Genomic DNA, 6453 nt, shown 5'->3' with positions numbered 1-6453 from the left:
TCATAGTTTCTGTTTCTTTCTTACAATGTCTTCTTCTTCCTCAAGGATGATGTGGGAACTTGATCAGGAAGAGAAAGAATTGTTTAACGAATCAGAAGCAAAGTTCAAGCATCAGGGGGCAAGAAATGAAAGGGAAGAGGATGAGGAGCGTAAAAGGAGAGATGACGAAGTAAGAATGGGCAGAGCCTCACATTCCCGTCGAGTCGTCCAAGCTATGGCTTAGATCTGCATGCCCAACCGTTCTGGAAACCTTGATAGAAGCAGGCAACCACGAGGTATGAAACTCTTGGATGATTATTTTGTTCTTAATAGTGCATTCCCTGATACGTACTTTAGACGTCGTTTTAGAATGGAACGACATTTGTTCAACAAAATCATGATTGCTGTTTGCAACCATGATTCTTACTTCGTGCAAAAGAAAGATGTTTTTGGTGCTATGGGTCTACTGCCTGAGCAAAAAATTACTGCTGCCTTGCGGATGCTTGCTTATGGAGCATCTGCAGACCAAGTGGATGAGATAACGAGGATGGGGAAATCAACCATTCTTGAGTCCCTGATGAGGTCTTGCGGAGCAATCGAATCTATCTGCACCGCTGAGTACCTCCGCAAACCTACAAACATGGACTTGGAACGGCTGTTGAAGAAGGCGGAGATGCGTGGCTTTCCTGGGATGATTGGAAGCATTGATTGTATGCACTGGACGTGGAAAAACTGTCTAAGTGCATGGCAAGGCGCTTACGGGGACAGAAAATGAGCAAAAAGTATCATTCTAGAGGCGGTGGCATCTTTTGATACATGGATTTGGCATGCCTTTTTCGGGGTCCTGGGAGCTCAAAATGACATCAACGTCCTTGCCCAATCCCCAGTGTTCAACGATGTCCTGCAAGGAAAGGCACCAAAAGTTACGTATGAGGTCAACGAACGTATGTACGACGGGCCATACTACCTAGCTGACGGCATTTACCCGCGACGATCAACATTTGTCAAAACAGTGCCACGTCCGTGGAGTGCAAAGGAAAAACACTTTGCAAGCTGTCAAGAGGGGTGCAGGAAGGATGTTGAGCGTTATTTCGGTATCCTCCAAGCTCGCTGGGCGATCGTCAGGGGTGCTGCCAGATTGTTTGATGTAGAGTCGCTTCGATCCATCATGATGACGTGCATCATTCTTCACAACATGATCGTGGAAGATGAGTACGATTATGAAGCCGTTGATGAATATGAGCCGGACACGATGAACAATTCAAGAACAAGTATATATTGTGCTCATGACACCACCGATGAGCCCGTGTAACATGAGCCATTAAAAAGGGATGGACGTTACAATGAAAGGCTCATTCAACGATATACTGCATTTCAAATGCCAGACATGCACAATGCCCGACAAATTGACTTGATAGAGCACCAGTTGACACACCCCGTCCCGAAGGAGAGCATGCTGGCCGTCACGTGAGAGTGACGTAACCATTTACACAGTTCGGAAGCTTTAAAATATACAACTTCTAAGATGAACCACCCGAAGGTGAGTCCTTATTTGGTCCATTCTGTCAGAACACCGTTGAATTTCCTCGTAGTCACCACACCTTTGCAATTCTTGAACCTGGAGGGGCGCAAAACCAAAATTGAGTGGGTCAGTAAAACAAATCTTTTTCAGATCCAAACACTTCTCAAAACTTTGTAACCCCTCTCCGTAAAACTTGTATACTTTCCCAGAAATTAAGTATATACTCATATACGTAATATATCTCAAATTATGCTAGACAATATGAATGTATGTCATGCCAAGTATCATAACAGAATGCTCATCATCTCTATGTGAATATGATGGAATAACATATAATCAAATCAACATTCGGCTATAAACATAGTTCATACTCTTTCATTCTAATCAACTCAGCCCTCGGCTGCATATATAACTCATAATTAACTCATCATAATCAACTCAGTCATCGACTGCATATATAGCTCATAATCAACTCATCACATCAACAACATAACATCTGGCAGCCGGAGTCACCTAACGTGACCTGTACGGCTGCATATAGAGCTCAAATCACAAACTTAATAACTGAACAACTGAACCTGCCCACGAGTCGGAACCACCTAATGTGGTCTGTACGACAGGACTGGGTGTTACGTATATCTATACGCTCTAGTGCTACGATCACGTGAAGCTAGGCGGATAATCGCGGTCACCTTCGAGTCGGAACCACCTAATGTGGTCTGTACGACAGGCTATGCACCTAGCTTGGATCCAAGCTGAGCATAAGGTGCGGGGAGGTGAACATTACGTGAAGGACTGGCCCTGCTCAGGGCGAGCACTAACACCGGGGATCAGGTTATGAGCTCTCTAAGCATCTCAAGCTACTCATTCTTCATATCTCAATCATATTTCAATCATATCACAATCATATTTCAATCGTATTCCAACCGTATTTCATACGTATATCAAATGTATATCAAATGTAGCTTACCTGGGCCTCCTCAGCACCATGCAACAGTATGCATAATTATGGTAATGCACATATTAAAATATGATGCATATATGACAGGATATTTAATTCGTATTTCTTTTAAAATACGTTTTTGGGAAATACGTCAAGCATACGTATATATATACGAAAAACAAAACTGCCCACTCACAGATCACATCGACGTCTCGTAGGTCCCTGAGCCTCCCCTAGATTGGTTACATTCTTCTTCTGTATAATTTTCACCTATACAAAAAGTAACCAAATTGACGTTATTTAACGCACATACACCAAACATTCGTCAATAACTTTCTCATACGTTGCTCTATTTGGGTATGTGAATATACCACGGTGATCTACACGACGTCACGAACGCGTGACAATTTTTAGAACTCAATTTGGAGCTCTCACGCGCCCTCACGCACCCTGTCTACACGCTGCCCACGCGTGCGTCTTCTTCCTTGCGTCGCCGGACTGGTTTCGCCGGAGGTAGGTGTTTTGCCGGAATTTCTGGGTAAACTTCAAAGTGTCATAACTTCTTCATTTCTTAACCATTTTCGACGTACTTTATATCAAAATGAAGGTATTGACGAGACGAACACATCCATACCTGCCTTGACCCCTAACTCGGCGTGGATTCGCCGGAAAAAGCCTCGAAAGCTCCGGCCAAACTTTGAACTTGTCGTTCTCCGTGTTCTTACGTCCATTTTTCACGTAATCTATACCAAAATGAAGCCCTAATCATAATCTACCACGTTGGACTAGTTTTAGGGCCTAAAAACAACGGAATCCAACTTTTCCAAAAATACGAAAATTCGGCCAAACTTACAGTTCGTGATCCCGACGTCCAAATCCTTCAAACGAAGCACTCCGAGCTTCCTTAGGACCTCACCAAGCTTCCTACAAGCTTCAAAATCCCAAAAAACATCAAGCTTTACGTGTGCATGAACAGTGCACACGCACAGTGAAATTGAAATCCATGTTTTCCGAAGTGAAACTCACCTGAATTTGGTACCATTGTGTTCGTGTGGTCTTCAGGAGTACGATGGTGGTCTTAGATCCTTCGTTGGTATGGTTTTAGGGTGGTTTTGTGGGTGGTCCGTGTGAGTTCGAAGGAGAGAGAGAGAACTCTGAGAGAATGAGAGATTTGTGAGGGAGGAGAGAGAGAGACAAGATGCAGAAATGGGGGAGAGATTTGAGGGATGTGGGATCCTACCCAATCCCCAAATCATCAAGTTATAACATATTTTACGCCCCTTAGTCCCGTTTAAGGGCATTTTCATAACTTCACGTCCTCGAAATTAAAATTCCGGGACGGGTTGTGACACCAGTGGGCATTGAAACAAGCTGAAGATAATTAAATTCGTTTTGTGTGTTTTTTTGAATTTGGTATGTTTATGTTATTTTATTTGGTGTGTTTTATTATTTGGTATGTTTATGTAATTTTTTTAGTGAGTTTTTAATTATTCTGTATGCTTATGTAATTTTATTTGGTGTGTTTTTGTCATTTCAATAAATATTCTCTTAGTATAAATAACTTACCAAATTAATTTGAATAAATATTCAATAAATTGGAAACAACATAAATAATACAAACAATAAATAATAAATTACAACCCAAAGTGATTGGAAAATTATGGTCTCTGATTACAAAAAGTACTCTATTCATCATCACTTAACCAATTTGTGGTGCTAGGATGATCTTCTCTTGTGGTGCTAGGACCACCTTGGCTTGCTATCGCTTCTCTTGCACGCCTCCTTCGCACCACGTCCGCTTTCTCTGACTTCCAAAAAAATTTGGAATTTGGAGACTTCCCTTCTAAAAGCGTGTTCGTAATCTCACGATCTTGTTGAGCCCGTCTTTCTTCTCTAACATGTTCCTTTCTCGCCTAAGTAGCTCTCTTTCTCTCTCATTAGCCTGAAATTCTCTCTCAATAGCTGCAGCTTTTGCATCCTCTCTAGCCTTATCAGCCTCATATTTCGCCAGTTCCCTCACCAAAGTCAATTCACCTTGGCGAGTAAGTTCTTCCATGAACTTTGCATAATCGTTCTTGGAAGCACTCCCTTTTCTCTTTGAAGCCTTCTTACCTTGAGGCCTAATTGGATAACGGGTCGAACCCGACGCTTGTTCAGGGAGGGGCGTTTCGGGCACTTCTTCTGCATCATCTTCATGAACATGCGAGGCATGATCGGGTGTAGAGTGTAGGGGGTGCTGTTCATGTGCACTTCTGGACTGACTGGTACAACTCTAAATTTAGGACAATCTTTGACAATATTCCAACATTCCCACCGGTTGAATGATTTATTTTTGCTTTTGGTTTTGGCAGCGTACCAAGCTTGTGCTTGAAGTTCCTACACAATGAAAATAAGTAACAAATAAATAATACAAATAAATAATTATAATGAAAATATGTAACAAATAAATAATACAAACAACATAATTATAATGTAAGTAGGTAACAAATAAATAATACAAACAATAAATAATAAATTATGTAGGTAACAAATAAATAATACAAACAAATAATTATAATGTAAATTTGGGTATCAAATAAATAATATATTGTTACCTGATCCAAGTAATTTTCCCCACTTCGAATATTACTACTAGCTTGTGCCAAGGCGTCTCTCCACGTACTAAACGATTGGCTAAGTAATTTCCAACGACTGGACATCGATTCTTTGGTTCTTTTCCCACCAATTTTCTCAAGATAATTGGTATGAATAAGACTCCACATTTCTCGCAATTGCATCTCATTACCCGTAAGCGAACTATGAGTAACTTCAACTCAGCTAGTACACAACGCAACATCTTCAATAAGCGACCAATTCGTACCTGCACCAGTGGTCATTTTGTTGAAAAAAAATGGATTCAAACTTTGAGACAAAGAAAGGAATGTGATTGAAAGCAGTTGAGAAAATATGAAATTGTTGTGTAAGGTAGATGATAATGAGAAGGTATTTATAGAAAAGTAAAAACAATTTTTTTTACAATTTTTATCAGATTTTTCAGATTTTTCAGATTTTCAGACTTTTCAGATTTTTTTTTGAATTTTTTTGGATTTTTTACAAATTTTTTTAAATTTTTTACAATTTTTTTTAAATTTTTTACAAATTTTTTAAAATTTTTATTCAATTAATTAATCTCTGCTGTTGGATATTAAAAAATTTGAATTCCAACACTCCAGATTGTGCCACGTGTCACAACGGTGACTTTTCTTAATTTTAAAACTATTTTTTCTTTTATTTTTTTATTTATAAAGCATATTAATATCCATCGTTGATCTCAGATCGAACGGTGGATATTAAATAAGACTTTTTTATTTTTTTTTGACCGTTGAGATCGAACAGTCCAAATTAAATAACCGTTGAGATCTAACGGACCGTAGGAAGCCACGTGGCTTCCCAACGGTAATTGACAAAGGTTTTTTTTTTTTTTTTTTTTTTTTTTTTTTTTTTTTTTTTCTGATTTTGTGTCAGCGACGCGCCCCCACGCGCGAGTGGGGTGCACGCGCCTGACACAAAAAAAATTTAATATTGCCTGACGCCGGGCTGACGTCAGCGCTGACGTCACATGGCCTCAGGCTCTCGGGTTGGCAATTCCCCACGGGCCCGGAGCTCGGACCTCCACCTTCACTCGGGCTTGCCCATGCTGGAGCTGATCCACCGGGCCTCGGGCCCTTGTTCTGTCCCCTGTCCCCCGAGCTTTAGCCCACGCTGGGCTTGCTCTTACTTGGAGGATTTGAAGGATCACATTGATGATTTTGTTAATGCATACTTGCTTCAAGACCACCGTGCAAAAGGTTTGTTCCCCTTTCGCATTTAATACTTGTACGGCATGTCTGCAAATGTTTTCATTGTTCAATCGGTTTGCTTCTAATTTTGATTAGGTAATTTTGCATTCGTTTTTACTTCTTTGGAATGTCAAAGAGTTGTCGCAGAGATGAGCAATGATAGCAAGGAAGTTGGAGCGAATTACCTTTGT

The sequence above is a fragment of a genome, unplaced genomic scaffold (genome assembly GCF_019419815.1).
Source record: "Pyrus x bretschneideri cultivar Hongxiangsu unplaced genomic scaffold, Pyrus_bretschneideri_v1 Contig5, whole genome shotgun sequence".
NCBI lineage: Eukaryota > Viridiplantae > Streptophyta > Magnoliopsida > Rosales > Rosaceae > Pyrus > Pyrus x bretschneideri.
Note: the sequence above shows the minus strand (reverse complement) of the source record.